This window comes from Triturus cristatus, chromosome 7, assembly GCF_964204655.1.
Source record: "Triturus cristatus chromosome 7, aTriCri1.1, whole genome shotgun sequence".
Classification (NCBI taxonomy): Eukaryota; Metazoa; Chordata; class Amphibia; order Caudata; family Salamandridae; genus Triturus; species Triturus cristatus.
The window spans coordinates 541078233-541101837 of record NC_140590.1 but is presented as its reverse complement, the minus strand read 5'-3'; the positions used below and the strand labels follow the sequence as shown (position 1 = coordinate 541101837).

Genomic DNA, 23605 nt, shown 5'->3' with positions numbered 1-23605 from the left:
TGCCGCAGAGCAGTCCTATGAGACTCGGACCGCCAGTGAAACTGCCCACCCGAACAATAACGACTTAACCATGGTGGCTCAACCTCCACATCAGAAATGGCGGAAAAGGAGGTATATAAGGCTGAAACTCACCTCTGCTCACATCTACCCGTCTTCTACTGTCATGAAGCCCATCTGACATGTCCTGCTACTGCTCTACCTGGTCAACCAAGTCCAAACCCAGTCCGTCATGGACGAAATCGACGGTAAGTCATACAGCTACCTGTTGCCATAGGCTCCTCTGCAAAATGATGCCCTGCCATGGACCAGGCAAGGGAGTTGGGGGTCCCTATGTAAATTGCACGTATACAGGGACCCAGTATTGTTGTGTTTCATAACAATCATCAAAATTACATGTGTAGGAAGTCCTCCTAGGCCAAAACATTGGTACTGCACAGGCACACTGTACACAAATCAATCAATCAATCAATCAATGAATCAGGCGTTTGTTAAGCGTGACTACTCACCCGTAAGGGTCTCAAGGCGCTGGGGGGGGGGGTAGCAGGCTCCAGTCCATCAAGGTGGGGGGGGGTCTGTCGAACAGCCAGGTTTTGAGGTTTCTTGCGAAGATGGGGAGCGATGTTGTCTGAGGTGGAGCGGCAAGGCGTTCCAGGCTCAGGCTGCGAGGAAGGAGAAGGAGCTGCCTCCAAATCTGGTCTTTCTGGTGCGGGGAACCACAGCGTAGGAGAGCTGGGCAGATCGTAGGGTCCTCGGGGTGCGTGGAATTTGAGTCGGCTGTTCAGGTATGCTGGTCCGGTGTCATGGAGGGCATGGGTGAGCATCATGAAGGTGACTCTAGCTTCGATGGGGAGCCATTGGAGTGTGCGCAGGTGCTGGGAGATGTGGCAGTGTCTTGGCAGGTCAAGGACCAGTCTTGCGGTGGCGTTCTGGATGTTCTGTAGCTTGCGGGTGAGGTTTATGTTTATTTCGGCGTAGAGTGCGTTGCCGTAGTCGAGTCTGCTGGTGACCAGGGCGTGAGTGACGGTCTTTCTGTGTTCGAGGGGGATCCATTTGAAGGACTTACGTAGGAGGCGGAGAGTGTGGAAGCAGGAGGACATGCTTTTGCAAATTATATACAGTGACAGTGATATGTGCGTAATTTTGGTTTCCACAGCAACACCTCCTAAACAAAATCACACCTATAAATGTCTGTCACACATCTTTCGCCCTTTCTCACTTGTCTCCCATATTACTACTGATCTTTCTAGTCAGGCAGTGTGCCATTTCTCAAGTGTTGGGAAAGTGACATTGAAGTGACTACAACTGCCATGAGATGAGGCCTTGTCACTCCATTTCTAATCAAGCAGTTAGACTCCATTTGCCCCTTTTCACTTGTCTGCCATGTCACTACCGAAGTTCACAAGTCATGCAGGTTACTATTTGTCAAGCATTGCTAAAGTGAGATTGAAGTGACTACAACTACCATGAGGCCTTGTCACTCCAACTCTAACCAAGATGCTGCACTCCTTTCGCCCCTTCTCACTTGTCTGCCATGTCACTCTTGATCTTCACTTGTCATTCAGGTCACCATTTGTCCAGTGTTGCTAAAGTGAGATTGAAGTAACTACAACTACCATGAGGCCTTGTCACTCCAACTCGAACCCAAATGCTATAGTGAATGTGACACACTCACATTTCATACATCCCAGGTTCAGTCTTGATGTCAAAGAAACATCTGTATGGATGTGTCAGTAAAGTCAAACACACCTACTCTGCTACAATTCTATTTTGGGCTCTCACACATCACCCACATGAAAAGGCAGTGCTAGTCAATGGGATTAGATAGAATCACTCTCTGCAGAACAGCTGTGCCTCTATCAGGGGGAACCCCGAATGGCATTGTGCACATGCTTGACAAACTCTGTGTGGACTGGACCTCGGAACTGAAGCATATTGGGGACAAACAATAGCAGAACCAAGTGACATGCATGTGTAGGCAAATGGTAAGTGCAACTTATGAAAGCAAACGCAGCACTAACAGCATGTGGCACACATCTAGATGAAGTAGCTATAAGGTACCCACAGCAAAATGGACTCATGTCCATGCAGAACTCCACAATGGCATGAAAAGTTGACACCTTTCTTGTGTGTGGATACACAAATATCTAACTTCAACACATCAAACACATATCCAACCTACATCATAGGGAGAAGTGCAGCCTAAATAATGTTGACATTTGTCATGCCAAGCCGAAATACTTCCCACATAACATGCCACCCAATGCAATATCTGCCCCATTTGGATGTCATCCCACATAGACACCCATCCAACATTTCCCCTTATCCTGTGTAACTCCACCACTGGCTCCAAAGGCACATCATACTAACCACTTCAACTGGATCAGCAATCAGGGATGAAACAAACACAACAGTACTCACACATTACTAACTATACTATAACATCAAATAGTTAGAAAGGTAATAGCAGGAACACTGTCTTCAAAACTAGGAAAAGTTGTATTCCATGGATGAAAAACAAAGGCCAATCACCAGTCTATTTTGTTGTTCATGCCACAACCAGCACAAGTCTGTGACACCAAACTTGCCCTTATCGACAACTCCTCACAAAGGGACAGCCATTGGGCATAGCAGGCACCTCGAAGACGGTACTAGGGAAGGAGGGTGAGGTTTAGGGAGGGTTGAGTTTGTCCTTTGGAGGGGGCATTTGGGTTGGGGGGGGGGGTTGGGGTGGGTTTAGCTTTAGGAGATGTTTGTTTTCTTTTTTGGGCTGGGTTCTGGGAGGTGGGGAGGCTGGTTTTTGGGACTGGGGGGGAGGCAGTTTGCAGAGAGGCATGGGCAAACAAGCGATTCACAGGGAAAACAGGTAGGGTGTTCGGGACGGAGTTCATATTAGGAGGAATAGGGAGTGGAAGTGTTAGCTAGTTCTGCACTGTGTGTTTTGTTGGTGTCTGTTGTGTGAGTGACTGTGAGAGTTTGCGTTTTTTGAGTGGGAGTGATGTGGATGTGCTGGGTGTTGTGGAGAGATCTAGTCCGTGATGTCTGCGGGGATGGCTTTGTCTGTGGAGGGGTCAGTGTGTTTTGGTGTGATGTCTGCGGGTATGGTTGTGTCTGTGGAGGGGTCATTGTGTGTTGGTGTGGTGTCTGAGGGTATGGGTGTGTCTGTGGAGGGCTCTTTATGTGTTGCTGTGATGCCTGGGTGTATGCTGGGGGTGGTGAGGGTATTGAGGGAGGTAAGTGTCTGCTGTGTGCATGTATGTTTGAGTTTCTGGGATGCCTTGTGTTTGTGTGTGGTGCTTGTGTCTGATATAGTGTTTGCATACTTAGGTGTTTGTGCTTGGGTTAGGAATGGGAAGAGGGAATATGGATGGGGAGGGGGTGGGGGTGGGGGAGTGGAAGGTTGGGATGGGTGGAGGGCTGCCGTCAGAGAGGAGGCCAGAGCCTGAAAAGATCTCTGGAGGCCAGACATGGCAGTGTGAATGCCTTCCAGGTAGGCAACCATCTGGGTCGGCTAGGTGCTTTGCCCCGGAAGGGCATTCAGCACTGCAGGGAGGGTGGCGATGGAACTGGGGGTGGCAGACAAGGATGAAGGTGGAACTGATCCAGCTGGGTCCGCCACCACTTGGGAGTGTCCACCGGAGGATGACTCCGATGATGATGAGCTTTGGCTGATGTCCTCCGGGGCAATCCCCACACACTCCTGGTCACTGAGTCCCTCCGTGTCTGACGTCTCATGTCCGGAACCGCCTTGACCAGCTGTGTCCGCACAAATGTTGGCCCCTTCTCCTGCCCAGGATGTCTCTGAAATGACATGTAGCATGGGTTTATTGCAACTGCATTTCAACACCTGACATCCCAAATCCACATAAAACATTGAAGAAGTCCACATATCCCACCAGCTTCAAGGTTCACTCCATAGCCTATCAAGTTGGCATGAGCACATGCATGCATGCTACATAACCTGCAAACAGTTGAGTCCACTCATGTCAGATCCCCAGACAGGCCCAAATGCATGGATAGAATTGTCTACACTCCATCCTTATGTTCATACTAGGATCTTTGATCACCTTGCATACTTTGGCACTTGTTGTATACCATTATAAAAAGATGTAACCAAATAGGATGGACCCAAGTGTGAGATTTACACAATGCTCATACAAGGCCCAGAGTCAAACAAATCTAACTATTACTCATACTTATAACACATCATGATGTCACGAAGGTCAAGTCAAACACCAATGTACCGTCAATTACTGTTGTGGCAGGCCTCATGTCACTTGCAAATGCTCATTGCACACCACTGATGACACTTTGCACTTCACATTTCATCATATGACCACTACCTGAAAAGTCACTTGAAATTTGGACAAATGTAGTTTAGCTATGTATCACATTTAGCTGATAAAGTTCCCTGAATACATTGAGGTCCTTACATTTGGGAAATAGATACTCTGAATTCACACAACACTCCATATAGCCATATGAACATCACCAATCCTGCTTGGTACAGGTGATGACGCCAGTCGTAGGATGTATATCCACAAACCAATACACCTTTGAAGAATCTGAACATCTATAACTTGAAGACATGATGATGTGGGTTCACTAGAGTTCCAGTGGGCTGGCACATCACACCACTCTTTGGCATTGCATATTAAAATTGCCTTGGAAGGATCAGTGTAGACACTATCATATGATCCCCATAGTTCTACATCTCACTCCCTCATGCATGTCACCAGTCGGGGAATTTGGCAGATGAACCATCAATTGGCAGATGCACACTGGCCAACATGTAGGCACTAATGCTGATGGCACCAGTGATGTTTGCTCTCTCATTTCAGTGTATAACCAATACTTACCAATGCAAACTGTTGTGCAGCCACTGCATGTACTGTGAACTCCTTGTCATGTCACATGCAATAGGGGCAATAGGGACAATATCAGATGAGAGTCAGTAGGGAGGGTACATCACTCCTCCCACAAGCATGACCAGTTGCCTGTGTGGTACAATTGTCACCCAGATTTACTTAGCATGAGATGATTACTCACTTCACTCAGCCAGGTGTCTGTTCAAAAGGAGAGAATTGGATGTGGACAAGGGTCTGCTGTCTGCCGGGTGAGAAAGACAATCGGCAGAGCACAGCAGCATGCACCTACTATCACACTTACACTAACAATGACTCCTCTTGTGTGTGGCACATGGGCCACCACCAATATGGTTGATGAAATGCCTGTCTGTAACACTCAAAGTTTGCAAGTTGACATGTATGACTCTGGCCATGGCTCACCCCTTGTCACTGCTGCTGGGCCCTCAACTGCCCATCAAGACCCGAGTAGGCCACCAACAGTATGCGGGCCATCAGAGGGGTCAGGATCCAGCACGCGCCCCTTTCACGTTGGGAGGACTTCGCCAGCTGGACCTCCACGATCTTTGCTGTCCAGCACTGCAGGTCCTCCCACCTCTTCCTGCAATGGGCACAATGCCGGTTATAGACTCTCAGGGTCGGCACCTTCTGGGCGATGCCTCTCCAAATGGACTTCTTCTGATGGGTGTTGACCTATATGGATGCAATAGATGTAGAAACAGATTGTAACTGGAAGTTTGAGGATAACCGTCAGCTTTATACACATTACGTTGACATCTAGCACAAGCCTTCATCAAGAGTCAACATATTACATGTGTCCATGTCACATGTTACGCACAACTATGGATACACACTCTTGTGGTCATCTGATGATTAACCTCAACCCTGGTCTTGACATACACTGACTGAGGTAGCCCACTACCATCATGTAGACCAGACCCATTCTACATGGAATGTGATGTGAGGTACCATGACACACAACACACCAATTTTTTACCCTTCTGAAGGGTAAACTACCTGTACATGACGTTTCAGACACCTTTACTGCCAGACCCATTGCATTGGTGCATATGGTCCATTGAGGCGAGTACCATAGTATAAATCGCATCCTAAGACTAAGATCACAAAAGGGCTGGTATGTTTGATACTGACAGCTATCTCTTTGGAGACTGTGTGGACATGTGGACTACTTATTTGAGTATCCTAGTAAGTCAAAATAGGTTTGTGTTGTTTGTACAGCCATCACTGGACACGCCTTTTGCCATATGAGGCACTATAGCAGGAATGACAATCAACATACCATTGTATGCGTTGTGTGATAGGGAATATTGTAGCCAAGCAGGTGATTCACATTTCTAAATCTCTTCAAAGGTAACCCACTGTCTACACTGTTAATGTCTCAGATGTGCACTAGGCATGTACAGTGGAAGCAACACTATTAGAAAAGTGTCAACAGGCCTGCGTGAGTAAGGGGACAGTCATTGGTGACAGACACACATTGAAACTGTGGGTCAATGGAAAGAAGTATCAGGTCAGGTGGTCACCTCAGTCACCATGCCTCATATTATCCATATAACAGCTATCAGGGCTACTAGTATGACAGATAAATCTTTCTGGGAACATCCATGGTTCAGCAGGTCTACAGGGACATTACTCTGTGCATCAGGTCTCCAGCCACAGTAAATCTGGCCCAGGTTTGGCCTTGGCCCAGAGTGCCCACATATCAATGTCTGGCCTTGCTCTCTGCTGGCTGAGGCTACTTATCCTACATAAACCACACATTTCCACCAATTTAATTAAGAAAAGTCAAACTTCTAGCCATTCCATATGCAAACATATGATTGTTTGGCACTCTGAAGGGGTCAGTGAGGTATAGCTACCTCCCAGACAACTGTTTTACAAGGTCTAATTTGTACCGAGTGATTTGTGGGACAGTACATTTGGCTAACATCATCCGCAAATGCTTCTAATGGTATACAGACATAGCTCATGGTGTGAACCCTACACATAACAAGCACATATACCATGATGTGATTTGAGAAGTAATTGTAGTTACTATGAATTTTAGTCCTGCATAGAGATATGGATGTAACAGAAGTAAAAATCACCCACATCAAACAATCCAATGGTGGCCTTCTCTCCACAAAGTCCAGGGCCCCATAATCCATTACATGTGTGCACTATGTAGGGGCCACACAATGTATGCAAGTAACGTAATGCTTACACTCTGACATTCGGAGGCACTTTGTAGCCTATGGGAATAGAAAGGAAGCAGTGAAATAGAGTTAAAATTGTATTTAAGAAACTTACCTGTTGCTCTGGTGAGCAATAGAGTTGAGAAGACAGGGGAAGGACCTCATCTACCAGGGTATCCTGCTCCTCTGGAGTGATGGGACCGGCCCTCTCCTCTGTAGTTTGTGCCATGATTGCGCTCAGAGGTGGCAAACAGCAACTAAAATGGAGGCGGTGTTGATAGCAGCAGTGTCAAGAGGCAAGTGAGATTCTTTTCCAACCATCGCGTACATGTACACCACATACGTGGTCATCAGCGTTGGCCCATTGCCAGACACAGGCACTATGGAAGAGTGACAATCATCCAGAAGTTCCGTTTGAATAGGCAAACAATCTTGGATCTATGTCATCAGTTGGAGCCTGAACTCCTACCTCACATCAATAATCCCACACCAATACCACCACTAGTTAAACTCATATCAGTTTTGCATTTTTTGGCCACCGGCTGATTTCAATTCCCTATTGCTATTTCTGGTGGAATGTCACAACCTATGTTCATTCAGGGTCTCACAGAGGTGCTAGCAGCACTTTTGAGACTAGTGGCAGCTACATCCAGTTCCCAGGGCATGAGGATTTAGCCACTGTGAAGGCAGATTTCTATGGATTTGGTCACATACCATATTGCCTTAGTACTACCACACGACAGGGAGCAAGTCTACCAGAGCAGGAGGCGCTTACATTCTAATAACGTGCAAGTTGTCTGCTTACTGGATTTGTACATCTCAAATGTCTGTGCCCGGTTCCCAGGATCTACACATGATGACTTCGTACTGCAGAACAGCACCATACCCCAGCTGATGTCACAACTACTACCGGAGAGGGCCTGGCTTGCACGTAAGTGTGATTTGTCCTAAGTTTGTGTGGGAAATGTCAGGTTGTATGATCTAAAAGTGTGTAACTAAATGTTGCCCTTCTGTCTATCTTCCATCTGAGATGACCTGGCGGCATGTCAACTACTTCAATTGGTCCATGGTCCCACCCACGTGGCAGGACACTTGTTAGATCCTGTTTTTTCTAACCTTTCCTCCCTCATTGTTTACAACCCTACTCCGGTGGATCACTATTTAATATCTATCACCCTATTCGGGGTTGTATCCGCCCGCAGGACGTCCCAGAAGCTCTTTCTTAGGCGCCCTTGGCATACACTTGATATCAATCAATATCACGGCCGCCTTTCCACAACTACTTTTATTATGCCAGATGAGCCAGATGCGGCCGATAGGGCACTATCGGATTGGATTCTCCACTCTCAGGATTATTTCATTCCAGTAAAGTGGTCTTAAAGCCTTACCACCAAATCTAATCCTTGGTTTAATGACAAATTGATCATTCTACGCAATGCCTGTAAAAAGTTGGAGCGAGCCTAGAGACGGGACTACGACTCTACTTTGAAGGGGCATTATCAGGCAGCTATTAAGACGTATCATAGGGCTATTCAAGCCGAACGGGCAGCTTACTTTGCGGCTGAGAGTAGGAACAGTAGTAACCCCTCCAAAAGTATTTTTTCGATACTTAAAGATCTTAAATCATCGGCAGTTCCCATAGCACCAGCGATCTCGTCGAATGAGCAATGCGAGATCCTCGCCTCCTTCTTTGTTGAGAAGGTGGAAAAAATCTATAAGACCTTCCCGCAAGTTACTATGTGTCCTGATGTTAGGCCCAAATTTTTTCCGACGCGCAGGTTGGCTATTCTCCCGCTGATCCCTCAAGATGAGTTGTTTGGGCTCTGTAGCAAGGTTATGTCCGGCGCTCCGGCTAACCCCCTTAAGCCTGAGCAATTTTTAAAATTACTGCCGGTGCTCCTTTCTCCTGTGGGCCAGTTGATTAATCTGTCTCTATCCACGGCATTTGTCCCCAGGTCTTGGAAGCACGCCAGAGTGATCCCATTGTTAAAAAAAAACAACCTTGACATAGCGAAGCCAGAAAACTTTCGCCCCATCTCTCTCCTGCCTTGGGTATCCAAGATTTCTGTGGCTTATGTTAACTCCATGCTATCTAGATTTTTGGAGGATAATAACATACTAGACCGCACTCAGAATGGTTTCCGTTCTGGCCACAGCACTGAGACTGCTCTCTTAGCTGTGACCGAACACCTGAGGAGGGCGCTAGACGAGAGCTGCACTTCTGCACTGATTCTATTGGACCTCAGTGCCGCGTTTGGCACGGTCTCTCACAAGATCCTGCTACAGCGGCTGGAGGAAGTGGGTTTTGTAGATTCCGCCCTGGAATGGTTTGCCTCTTTTCTTACTGAGAGGACCTTCCATGTAACAGCTCCCCCTTTCGCTTCCATGCCCCATACCTCCAAACATGGGGGGCCACACAGCTCAGCGTTGATCTCTACACTTTTCAATCTTTGTCTCATCTTTGGCAGCGGTGGCCAGGAGCTAAGGGCTCACAGTGGTATTGTACGCAGACGATACTCACTCATGGATGACCATGTACGGGAAGCTTGTAAGATTCGGAGCGACCTCGAGGCTGTTGCTGAGTGGATGACGGCCAACTGTCTCCAGCTCAATGCCAGCAAGTCGGAGGTCTTGCTGGTAGGAAGAGATCCTGAGCTGTGGAGCGAACGCTGGTGGCCGGCCACCTTGGGAGGTGCACCTGCCCCTAAACAGGTGGTAAAAAATGTAGGTGTCTGGGTGGACTCTGCCCTTACCTTTCGGACCCGAACCAAGAAAGTGGCAGGGACCTGCTTTGGCATTTTGCGTGGGCTTTAACTGCTGCTGGGGTTTTTTGACCCGCCCATTAGGCAGGTTATTGTGTAGGCTTCCATTCTATCGTGATTGGATTACGCTAGTTCACTTTATTTGGGGCCAAATAAGGCTGAAATTCTGAGACAGCAGAGGGTTCAAAATGCTGCTGCCAGAACTCTCCTTGGCTTACCCAGAATGTGCTCTACGACGAACGCCATTCGTCTGCTACATTGGCTGCCTGTGGTCAAACGGGTAGAGTTCAAGTCCCTCTGTATTGCTTTTAAAATTTTAAAGCTCTCTTCGCCAGGCAATCTGGCCAACTTAATTGCACCGTTCATTCCTGCTCACCAACTTCGGTCGATGGGGCAGCATCTGGCGGCTGTCCCTTGGGTGAGGAGGGTGCGTGCAGGCGGACGTTCCTTTTCTACTTTGGCAGCTAAACTTTGGAACAGGCTAACTTTGCATATTCGTGGAATGGATAACTATTTGTTATTTCGTAAGGCAATCAAAACATACCACTTTCCTCCGTCCTACGCTTTTCTTCTGGTAGCCTTGCAGTTTTCTGCTGTCAGCGCTGGGACGCCTCTTTGCTGGGGCAGCTGTGCGCTTTAGAAAATGTTGTAACATAACATCTACGAGACTCCGTCACGGTTGTTGGTACAGTTGAGGAATCCAACAAAGCCAGGGTAAGTCTGCTTCAATGAGGCCCATGAAAGAAAATGGCTGCCAGTGGAGCAGGCTTTTGGACTCCTGAAAGCCAGATTCAGATGTCTGGACCGAACTGAGGGAGCCTTCCTCTACTCACCCGGGAAGGTGTGTAAGATCACCATGGCCTACTGCATACTCCACAACATTGCTCTGCGACGGAACATACCTTACATTGTTGAGGATACAGGCCATGAAGACCCAGTAGGTGGGGACCCTGAAATGCCAAATGAAGATGATGATAGTGGTGAGGAGGAAGGAGCTGACTTGCGTTAGGATCTCATCCAGAACTACTTCTCCTGAGTGGAAGTATTGTGTGAGATGTGATGAGTTTGCCTATTTTTGCAACTCTTGTAGTGATGTTGTGAGGAGGATGTTAATGTTACATTCTAGAAAAATATGGGTCTGGACATATCTGGTGAAAGGTGTTTGTATTGTAAGTGTAGTTTTGTTCAGCTGTAAATGTTGTTTTGGACTATGTTCTCTAGAAGTTGACAATGTGAGGTGTGTCATATGTTTGTTTTCTTAGCTAATCTCTCTGTGTTGATTTGTTTTATGTACCTTCACCATGCCATCTTCATTTGGACATTTCAGAGTTGTGGCATTAGCAGGAATATGATGCTGTTCAGATGTACAAACTGGACATGGGTTGGTCCTGGGAATGTCTTTCACAGAGTTTGGGTGTACAATGTAGGTACCAAGACAGCTTGCAAAGCGATAGGATGGAAGTTACCTGGCTTCCATTGGACTTGTACTTGTGGTGTGTTGGTCCTAAAGCAATATGTGTGCCATCAAGTGATTCAACACAATGGTGTGTTGTGCCCAGTTCATGTTATTCTGCCTTCACATTTCCTAATTCCTCATTGTCTATGAACTGGATGTAGCTGGCGATGTTTCTCCTCATTGTAGGCCAACATGCTTGTAGCACAACACTGATATTTGTTTGTGACTTTCCATCAGATGCAAGCAACACTGGATTGAAATGACCCTGTGGTCAGAAACTGATGCACTGACATTTGTCTGTTTATTTGTTTAGTTGATGGGTCATATGGCTCCAGCTGATGATGTAGACCTAATTTATTGTTGCCTATTGTGTGGATATTGTCGGATGTTTTCCCCCTTCCATGTTGTGGAAGTCTGCAAGTGATTATGATCACCGACTCAGAATAACTGAGTCATGTCTTATTTGACATCATGTCAGCCTATGATTTCAACAATGGAATGAAGATGTTATTAGCCCAGACACCTGTATCTCTGTGTTGTTGTGACATGGTATTGATCCTGAGTTGAACATTGTTTACATACAACATAGCCATGCTTCCAGAAGTCCCTAGTTTTGACATTGCAAAGTTCACCTGGTAGCACATTCACATTGTTATATGTGAGAATTACACAGGAGACAATGCTTCAGTTACGTGTTTTTAATGAAGTGAACAAGGATAATATAAAGAAATTAACTTAAAATCCATCAGTGCAAACAAAAAGTAAAGTCTTCATTTATGGTCGATGGAAACCCTTGTAGTAGATTCTAAATAGTCAGGAGTGGCGGTGGTGGGTGTCTTGCCACACTTAACCCCTGGGTTTTTGCGTAGACGTCCTCTCACCTCTAACAGAGGGGTGAGCTGGAACTGCTGAGACAGGGAGGCGTGCAGGCGTGTCGTCCTCTGACAGGTCCCTCCCTTCCTGTGGCTGCGGCAAATGTTGATGGTGTAGATCTACTTGGATCACAGGAAGCGGTAGATGCAGGTGGAAAAGCCCTGCAGAAGGTGGTGTTTAGGTCCTGCAGCACCCGAACCAGGGAGACCACCTCGGTGTGGTTGCTGGCCACCCCTGTGTGGTTGCCAGCCACCTCAGTGTAGATGGCAGCAACCTCCCAGTATGTGTTTTTCTGCAGCGCCTTCATTTCCTGGATTTCAGCCAATACCTGGCCCATTACACTTTGGAAGTCCTGTTAGACAGCCAGGATTTGGGTGATGGCAGCCTGGGTGTCCTTGCCTTCAGTGGTCTCACTCTGCGTGCCCACAGTTAACCTCCCATGAGCCCTACCCCCACAGCCTGCACCCTCCCACCGAGTCCTGATTCCTCCATGAATGGGGTGGTGTTAGCCATCTCCGAATCCAGGACTGCGGGGCACTGAATAGGACGGACTGTGCTAGGTGCACAGGTGGGGGTGGGGGGGGTGGGGGAGGGGGGGCAGTGGTTCGCTGTGATGTTGTAGCAGTGGTGGGAGGCGTGTAGTGGACAGAGTGAGGCCCACTGTTGGTTTCTGCCCAGGCTGATAAACTGGGCCAGGACCGTCATCCACGTCCACCTTTTCAGGAGCATTGTCATCATTGAGGTCTTCGTCCTGGGGTGCAGAGGAACTCTGTTCGGTTTATATCATGTGTGCAGGTGCAGTGATGAATCAACCTGTTGAGGGATAGAGAACATTGTTAATGGCGGAAGTGAGGTATCTACATCTACGTTGTTTGTGTGAAGGTAAATGAGGACCTAGAATGGAACCAAATAGATGGAGATTAGTATTGTCATCTATTTGCGTGGATTTGAAGTGGGTTACTAGACATTTGTTGACATTCAATAAAGGTAGATTTCATCTGCTAATTAGATGTGCAGATATGTGGCATTTTGGCTTTAGAGATAGAAATGAGATCTCCAAAACTCTGGTACAAACACAGTGTAGTTATAACATGTGTATTTATCCATTCCAAGGCCAAGTTGTGTCTAATACAGGCAAACACCCAGCTTGGTTATATATATTTAGCATTGTTCATCATGTGAGAAGTGCAGAGTCAAGGGCTCACTTTCACTGATAATAAACTAAGTTTTCTTCATGGTTGACATATATTAGCAGTACACCGTTGTTATGGTGTCACTCATGCCATCAATAGTTTGAGTTGATGGGTCTAGGACTCCATCAAGCAAAGTATTCAGATGTATATCTGAGTGGAGCATTGTCTGTACATTGCACAGTCCAAGATGAGTGTAGACCAGTTGTAACATGGCAGATAAGTGAGAAGAGGCAATAGGAGTGTAGCATCTTGGTCAGAGTTACAGTCACAATGCCTTGTGGTAGTTGTAGTCACTTCAATGTCACTTTCATAACACTTGACAAATGGTAAGCTGCATGACTAGTGAAGATTAGTAGCGACATGGCAGACAAGTGAGAAGGAGCAAAAGTAGTCTAGCATCTTGGTTAGAGTTGGATTACCGGGCCTCATGGTAGTAGTGGTAGCTTTTCTATCTTTACTTACCAATACAAGAAATGGTAAACTACGTGACTAGTAAAAATCAGAAGTGACACGGTAGACAAGTGAGAAGTGGCAAAAGCAGTCTATCATCTTGGTTAGGGTTGGAGTGACAAGGCCTCATGGTAGTAGTGGTAGCTTTTATATCTTTACTTACCAACAATTGACATATGGTAAGCTGCATGACTCGTGAAGATCAGTAGTGACATGGCAGATAAGTGAGATGGGGCAAAAGCGCAATCTAGCATCTTGGTTAGAGTTGTTGTGACAGGGCCACATGGTAGGTCTGGTAGCTTTTCTATCTCTACTTACCAACACTTGACAAATAGTAAGCTGCATGATAAGTGAACATGAGTTGTAACGTGGCCGACAAATGAGAAGGGGCAAAAGGAGTCTAGCATCTTGGTTAGAGTTGGAGTGAGAAGGCCTCAAGGTAGTTGTAGTCACTTCAGTCTCACTTTACCAACACTTGACGAACAGTTAGTGTAACATAGCTGTTGGCAACATGCATTTGGGATGGACCATACATTTTCATTTCAACACATTACATGGGTCCTGGATTGATATTTTGTTGGTAATGCACTTACAGACAGCATTGCAACATACGGCATGCCATGGAGTTGAATTAATTTGCTCTTATATGCAGCAATACACATTGCCACAGACAAACCAACATCTCAGATACTTTGAGTATTGCATGTTAGAAAGTAGATAGAGAACACAATGGCAAAAGCAGAGTTGAGAGCAAACAGGGCATTGTGATATTGTGGCAATTATTGAAGTTTAACTTACCAGAGTCCACTCCCCCCTCCAATCCTGTCTAGCCCTCAGTATGCGGGATGGCCAAGACCTTCTCCTCCCAAACAAAAAACGATTTGAAAACAGGAGGGTCCTGAGGAAAGTTTAAAGACCACACAGGATTTATTCCCCAATCTTAACTTACATAACGGTACGAAATCCCTTGGTCTAAACAAATAACTAATATAAAATTTGATCAAAACTAAAAGATAAATTTGAGAAGAATTAATCGACACAGAATCACAGATACCCCTAGAACAGTGGGCATTTCTCTTTTTAGGACCAAATCCCTCACTCCCCACGAGGTGACATGCTTCATCATAGGGACTCTCCTCTCAAAGGAAAACCCTAGTTCCTTTGAGGGCTACAACCCTCTCACCAAGAGAGAGGAGCTCAGGGATGTTTTTGTAACGAAAAGGATATTCTAAATCCTCATATGAAGAGCAAAGAATTTTAGGGGTGAGTGCGCAGCGCAAAAAAAGAGTGAAAAAAGTGCAAATAAAACTAGCTAGGTGGTGTCCAATTCCGAATTTATTCAAAGACACCAGCTGCCAGGATTAAAATCAGAGCACCAGCGGTATGGATTTATAACCGCTACGGTAAGGAAAAGAATTGGTCAACATGTTTCAGCCATATCACCCACACGTGGGTCAGGCTTTCATCAGGACCTCAAAAAGGTGCTGCTGCGAAAAGGTGATTCAGTGCAATAAAAAGAGAATATATTTTTATCAGTATATGAACTCAATCCTCAGTACATCTGTTACAACAAGGAAGAGTATACCTAAAAATAAGAAAATAACAATCAGTAAAGATACTCATGTTGCACACACTGGTGTATGCTGTGATTCTGTGATATAAGAGATATTTAAATATCTTACCCGCATCTGCTGGGTACTCAGTCCCACCTCAGCCTGGCAGCCGCTCAGGAAGGGGGCACCGCTCTAAAAAAACGGTGTACAATGTCGTTAGTAAGAGCATGTCCTCCCTTGTCTAAGGTTAGCTAAAATCCCTATAGAAAATCAGTGAGGCATATGTATCAAAGCAAAATTTAAAAAACAAGGAGTGAATAGGAACTTCATGAGTGGTAAGGCCAGTAGTCATGATAAGCCTATGGCGATAGGTTTGCGGGATAACTAAACAAAAAATTAACATTTGGCCAACAAGCTAACATATTTATTTATCATATTGTTAAAGCATTTTACTGTGTGAAAAGGAAGAATATCAAAAAAGCATATAGCTCTTACAATCCTTACACACACTATTACTTTCAAAAACTACAAGGGACTCAAAAGAGAGCTAAATAACAAAAGGGCTCCATGATTTAACATGCGACTGTTTGAATAGTCCCCCCAGAAGAAATCACACCTCAGTGATTAGAAGGGTGCTCTTAGCGCAACCGCAAAACTGTGCCAGATTGATAAAGCACAGAAAACCAAAGAGAAAAGTACTCCGAGATCAAAAGACAGATCGACCCATCAGTGTTCAACTCATCTCTCCGTCGGTACTCCGTATCTAGTTGACCCGGCGACCGGAGGGGAGTTGACAACGAGACCACAACCCGTTTAAATAGTACACTGGTGTTATGGCCAGATCGACAGCAGCTGTGCTCATCACGTCATTAAGCAAATAATGCGCAGTCGCCGAAAAAGTGAGACTAATCGGCAGCGCATGTGCAATAACAATGCCTATCAAATTAAATGTTCACGCAAATGTAGCGACATCATCTTTTTGATACCATCTGATTAAGGCATCGCTACCTTTCCTACAGTCATGTGACAACAGCGATTCACTTACAGGTGGCAATAATGTCCAAACAAGATTAAGCCTCGCTATGATCGAAAAGCGGCTTACACTGCGCATGTGTCAGAATACTGCCACTGTACAGACGCACCTGCGCAGAGTATCGGAAGTCCAAAGTTTATTAAACCAACAATGGTTTTGCCCTCAAGTGCTGGAAAAGAGGTACACCATTGAAGAACAGAATGTTAACGCATGAAATGAGGAAAAAGAAAAAGCATCTTATTATTTTTTAATGCTCATGAAACACAAGAACTCAGACACAACCATACACAAATAAATCAGTAGTTAAGTCCAGTCCCCTATAGTGATATTGATATCAGCACAAAGTAGCTCATAAGTAAATAATAGTGTAACTCTCACATTTACTTAAAGGGTCAAACAAACTGTCCAATGTATCTCCATCATCATACACCTCTGAAACATCAATCAAAGATTAAAGAACAGAAACGCCCGCGGTTATAAATCCATATCGCTTGTGCTCTGATTTTAATCCTGGCAGCTGGTGTCTTTGAATAAATTCGGAATTGGACACCCCCCTAGCTAGTTTTATTTGCACTTTTTTCACTCTTTTTTTGTGCTGCACCCTTACCCCTAAAATTCTTTGCTCTTCATATGAGGATTTAGAATATCCTTTTCGTTACAAAAACATCCCTAAGCTCCTCTCTCTTGGTGAGAGGGTTGTAGCCCTCAAAGGAACTAGGGTTTTCCTTTGAGAGGAGAGTCCCTATGATGAAACATGTCACCTCGTGGGGAGTGAGGGATTTTGTCCTAAAAAGGAAAATGCCCACTGTTCTAGGGGTATCTGTGATTCTGTGTTGACCAATTCTTCTCAATTTATCTTGTAGTTTTGATCACAAAACCTTCTCCTCCCAGGAAAAGAGTTGCAATGGTGCTCTGGGAGGGCCACTGCCAGTCCTCTGAACCTCTAGGTGGTGGCTGTGATACTTGGTACATACCCTCAGCCTGAGGTTGTTCTACCTCTTCCTAATGTCGCCCTGTGTGCTCATGGTGGTACCAACAGCACTCACTCTGTTGACTATCCCACATTTCAGGTTACCTACTGAGAGGAGTCTGCTGGATTTGGGCTCCAAAAATATGTGGCTCTATTCTAATGATTTCATCTACTGACTGTCAACTTTTTTTGATAAACACATTTTATTCAGTTTACAGAAGAAGTGCACCGGCCAATCCGCACCGTATTTCAATAATCGAGGAATACAATCCCAAATTCTTGTTACCCAATGTACAGACATTAATAAAGCAAAAATGAGATGGAAACAGTCAAACCACCATGATTAGACCCCACCCCCCCAACCACTTCCCCCAAATTCTGCCGTATTTCTTGGGGCAACCACGTGCCGCATACATAACTTTCTCCTGTGTGGCGCAGCAGTCCACCCTATTCCGCCACCGCCCCACAGTTGGAGGTTCAGGGCATTTCCAGGAGGCCGCAATGTCTCTTTTGGCCACCACCATAGCTGTAGTGAAGAACAGTTTTTCGTTGTGTGACCCGTCCAACCCATCAGTGATGCCCAGGATCGTCTGCTTAGGGTCGTGTGGAACCCCCCACCCTAGAACCTCAGGGAGTTCTTCTGCGATGCCCTTCCAAAATCCCGCCAGGATGGGACAGGCCCAAACCATGTGGAGGAAGTCAGCGGGGTCATGGCCACACCTGGTACTGGCTGAGGATGGACTAAGCCCCGCGTGTTGAAGGTGTACACGGGTGAGATATGCGGCATGTAGATAGTAGAGCTGCAGCAAGCGCAGCCTAGCAGAGGCAGTGACAGCTCTAGGGGCCATAAGGGCGTCTCGCCAGTCCTCTTCTTCCAAGGGGCCCACCCAGTCCTCCCATTGCGTCCGCAGTCGGTCCAAGGAAGTCGGGGTGTTGTTAATCAGTGTGCGGGAAATGCCACCCCTCCCCAGGTCCCCAAACATAATCTGGGCTTCAGGTGGGCTATGGTCTGGCAACCCCGTACCTTTTGCGAGGTGTGAGCGTAGGGCATGCCGTAGATGGAGGTAGCAAAAGAATTGCGAGTGGTGCAGCGAGTACCTGGTTTGGAGATCTTCGAAGGAGCGCATATGATCCCCCACCCAAACGTCCCCCAGCTGTGTGATGCCTATGAGGTCCCAAGCTTCAAAGCCCTGAAGCCCGGTCACTTCCCTGAGCCAGGTCCCGTGCCACAGGGGTGTACAGTGGGTCAGTGTATGTGTCCAGTTGGTGTGCTGCAGTGCTGCCCACCAGGCCAGTAACACAGAGCGCGTCACCTCCGGAAGACGGGAATGAATCGGGGTCCCATATAGAAAGGATTGGATCCTGGCAAGGCCCAGCTCCCCAAGTTCGAGCCTGTGGGCCGGATCAGACCACCCCCGTTGAACCAGTCATGTATGAAGAGAAGTCGCGTGGTTAAATAGTATAGATAAAGGTGAGTCATCCCCAAACCCCCGTCGAACGAGGGGGTCCTGCAAGTACTGAGCGCTAACCTGGACCTACCCTTCCTCCATAAGAACTTGCTGGCTAAGCCGTCAAGTTCACGGAACCAGGCCCTGGGAAAGCACATGGGGGTGTTATGAAGCATGTAAAGGAAGCGGGGGAGCACCATCATTTTGAAAACGGCCACCCTCCCCATGGGGTTGAGGGGCAACAACTGCCACCGCTGGAGATCCGCCTTGGCTCGCTTCACCAGTGGAGTGACATTGAGGGCCCAGCTGAGCTCAGGCAGCAAGGTCACCCAGATCCCCAGGTATTTGAATGATTGACGACGTAGAGGTATTTCGGATGCCAGTCAAAGCATTCCCAGGAGAGGTGAAGGGGAACCAGGACCGATTTGTTGGGATTCAGACGGAGGCCTGAGGCCTGTTCGAAGGACTGCAAGATACGAAGACAATGGGGGCCAGACCGGGCAGGATCTGCCAAGTAGATGAGAACGTCGTCCGCGTAGAGGGCGATTTTATCCGGTTCAGCGCTTGGCCATTCCCATCCCCGCATCCGATCGCAAGACCGCATCAAGGACTTCAAGGGCTCCATCACTAAGGCAAAAAGCAGAGGGGAAAGGGGACAACCCTGCCTCGTCCCTCTACAGACCGAGAAGGGCTCCGACAGGACCCCGTTGACTAGAATGCGGGCCCTCGGGAGGGCGTACAGAACCTTGACCATGGCCCGAAAGCGGGGACCAAGTCCCATCATGTAATGTAATGTAATGTAAAGTCCACTTCTATAGCGCTGCTATCACTCCAGGGAGTATCTTGGCGCTCACCCAACTCAGATGTAGGAGATGGGGGGGAAAGAGGTAGACAACATTTCGCACAAGACACTGCATCTTTAAACCATTGCTATGCAAGCTGAATCGGACATAGAGTATACCCAAGTTTTTAGTGCTTTCCTATATTGGGTTTCATCCGACATGGAGCGTAAGTAAAGAGGGAGCTTGTTCCAGGCCTTGGCGCCCAACACGAAGAGAGATTTACCACCTTTTGTTGTCAGTCTGAATTTAGGGGTCACTAACAAATTCTGACCCACAGACCTTAGACAGCGTACCGGATTATATCGTCTGAAACCCTGGCTTAGATATTTAGGGCCTTGATGGTGGAAAGCCCTAAAGGTAATCAAGAGGACCTTAAAAAGGATCCTCTTTGCAATTGGAAGCCAGTGTAGAGCATCCATTGCCGCGGAGGCTGATGATCTGCGTGGCCAGCCTAATACTAAGCGAGCTGCTGCATGTTGGACCATTTGTAGTCTGTGGAGTACCGATCTACTGGTTCCAGCATATAGACTATTACAGTAGTCCAGCCTGGAAGTAATCAAGGCTACAGCAACAGTTTTCCTGGCTGACAGTGGCAGAAGATCGAAGAACTTTCTCAAGGTTTTAGTAATATAAAAACATGTGCCAGCTACTGCAACAGCTTGTTGTTTGAAGGACAGCTGATTGTCAAATGTAATGCCTAAGTTCCGGACTGATGTGATGGTATTGGGGGGAGTTTCCTCATCATTAGGCCAACATCCTTTCGGGGAAAACAGATTTTCTTTTCCAACTGGCAGAATTTCCGTCTTACCGGCATTACATTTAAGGTGGTTATTTGTCATCCATTTAAATGTTGCAGCCAGGCACTCTTTGAGATTTTCTTCGGCGCCAGCCTGCTCCCTGTCTAATACTAGAATAAGCTGGGTATCATCAGCATACGAGATGGTACTGATCTGAAAGGAAGCAATCAAGCTTATCAGGGGAGCCAAATACAGATTGAAAAGTATGGGACTTAAGCTCGAACCCTGGGGAACTCCAGAGCTAAGGGCCTTTGCTTCAGATTGGTACTGGCCCAATACTGTAATTTGGTGTCTGTCCCTAAGAAAGTTTCTCAGCCAGGTCAGGGCTGTCCCATCTACCCCTGCGGCAGCTAGACGGTCCACTAAGATGTTATGTGAGACCGTATCAAAGGCTGCCGACAGGTCAAGTAGAATTAGGACAGCCTTTTTTCCTTGGTCGATGGCCATACGGAGAGTCTCAGTTGTAAACAGTAGGTCAGACTCGGTAGAGTGTTTTGACCGAAAACCTGACTGATTATGATGTAAAATATCATTTGCTTCCAAAAAACTCGTGAGTTGAATGTTCACGAATTTTTCAGTCAGTTTAGACATCACCGGGAGCAGGGAGATCGGGCGTAGGTTGGAAAGGGTAGTTGGGTCGGCGAGAGTCTTTTTCTGAAGCGGCTTGACAGCAGCAAGTTTCCAATCACTAGGGACGTCTGCCGTCGCTAGTGATGAATTTATGATGCTATTTGTGATGGGGTTAATAGTTTCTGCTAAGGTTTGTAGAGCCGAAGGAGGGCACGGATCAAAGGGAGATCCAGATTTGCTTGCGAGAATGGCTTTAAGGGAGTCTTCAAGAGAGACAGGAGCAAAGGTATCCAACCTAGCTGGAGGTTTCACCCTCTCCACTCTTTCATCTGCTTCTGGGATGGAGGAAGCTGGTGGAAAGGTTCTCACAATGTTAAGAATTTTGTTATCAAAATAATCTGAGATATCATTACATAGGCTTTGAGATGGCGGAATCTCCTGTAGCAAGGCAGAAGGATTCATAAAGTCCTTGACTATTTTGAAGATTTCTCTTTGCTCTTGAGCTGCCGTGTCGATGGCCTGGAGATAGTAAGCTTTTTTGGCTGATTTAATATCAGCATGATACTGTCTTCTTGCCTGTTTATAAGTGTCGCGGGCAGTGATGTCATAATGCCTGCGCCACCGGCGTTCTAGTGTTCTTAGTTTTCCCATTTCTATTCTCAAAGATGGTGTAAACCAAGGAGCCTTCCTTTTCTTTTTAATAGATTTTTTAGTGTTGGAAGGACCTAGTTTATGGCCTATTTTTGTTAACCAATCCCGTAACTTTTGGTTATCTACGAAGGTGTTACCTGTTGGCACCGGGGTACAAATTCCAGGAGCATCCAACACATCCAGTCTGCTGGATAATTGTTTCCAGTTAGGTTTACAACTCAACTTGGAAGCAGTGCTGTTATTTATGGTTCTATTCAGCATTTTATGCGTTAATGAGATTTGAAACGGGATGAAGAAATGATCAGACCAAATCTGAGGACAAGGAGATTGAACTGTCAGCCTAGTGGAATTGGAGCAGATACAGTCTAGTGAGTGGCCTCCCAAATGTGTCTGTTGATGAGTCAAAAGACTAAGTCCTAAAATATTGATAGTATCCATGAAACAATCAACTCCAGGAGCTTTTGGAGAGTCAAGGTGCAAATTTAGATCACCCAGTGTGGTAAAGTTTGAAAATCTGAGTACCAGATTACTGAGTGTTTCTCCTACGGTTTCCAAGAATTCCTTGGGGGGGCCTGGTGGACGATAAATAAGTACCCCTGAAAATGTAAATGAGTCATGTATTCCCAAGGAGAATGATAGCGCTTCTGCTCCCTTAATATCAACAAGTTCATGGGAGGAGCATTTTAGAGAGCTACGATATATAATAGCAAGGCCTCCACCCCGTGTTTCCTTTCTGTCCAAGCGCTGAATAGAAAACCCTTCTGGGAGAGCTATAGCCAGATCAGGATTACACCAGGGCTTAAGCCATGTCTCAGTAATCAAAAGCCAATCAAGCTTATTTACAGTGATAAGCTCATGTATATTTTGAGCATTTTTACATAATGAGCGGGCATTGATAAGACCGCCTCGCAGTATTGGACCGATAGGCAGTGTTTCCATAGTAGACTCAGACCATGGCCTCACCATCTCTTGTTTACATATGATAGGAGCTGGGTGTGCAACCATATGATAGTCGAGAACAGGCTCGGTACGTGCTGGCGCGGTAATGGCAGCCATACCTGTAGAGGACTGAAGGATACAAAAGGATACAGCCCAGGGGGGGGGCTCCCGCCTCCGCGCCTCCGATGCGCTGACGGGCGCAGACGGGCAAGACTCTGGCCCGACTCAGGCACGAGTCAGGCACTACCGCTGCGCGTCACCGCTGCGCGGTCCTTTAAGTAGTAGCTGCCCTCCCCTCCGCCTGAGCACTGGCAATGTCAAGAACATCTTGAAGGAAACCCCAGTCCAGCGAGTCGAAGGCCTTCTCAAAGTCTACCAGGAGAAGCGCAAGGTATGGGGTGAGGAGGTGGCGATGGGCCATGGCGGAGTGCAGTCTGCAAAGACAGTGTCGAGTGCTGCGAGAGGGCATAAACCCACATTGATCGGGGTGGACCAATGTAGACAGATGGGGTTTGAGTCGCTGAGCAAGGAGGATGGCGAACAGTTTGACCTCAGTGTTGATGAGGGAGATGGGGCGGTAATCAGCGCACTGCGGTGAGGGGGGCTGGGATTTCGGAAGGACCACAATGGTGGCTATGTCCGTCTCCTGAGGGAAGGAGCCTTTCTCCACAGTGACTGTCAACTCTTGCTCAATGAAGCTTGTTTTTACCCCAGGCATGGTGAAAAATAAAATTTTAGTGAGTATATAAATGAAAAACAAACAAGTGATAGAGGTAAAACGGTGCTAAATAAAAATTACAGTTGGTGGAGAGTGCTAAATAGAAAGATGAAAAAGGGGTGCCTTATCTAAAAATTCAGAAAACGCTGGTGCCTTTCTTGTGGGCTGCAATTTGTAAGCAAAGGATGCCGGTCAAGGATGGGGTGTGTTTTATAGTATGTTTTGCAAGCATGTCCACTTGCCAAAGCACAACAGGTGTGTCACTGTTGTGTTTTTTTTTTTTGCGCATTCCG

At 46.6% G+C, this 23605-nt stretch overlaps 1 protein-coding gene across 3 annotated transcripts in view; it reads left to right on the top strand.

Moving 5' to 3' along the window:
• Nucleotides 1–23605, top strand: part of TEN1 (TEN1 subunit of CST complex) — a 125605-nt gene that overhangs the window by 63148 nt on the left and 38852 nt on the right. The window lies entirely within an intron of this gene.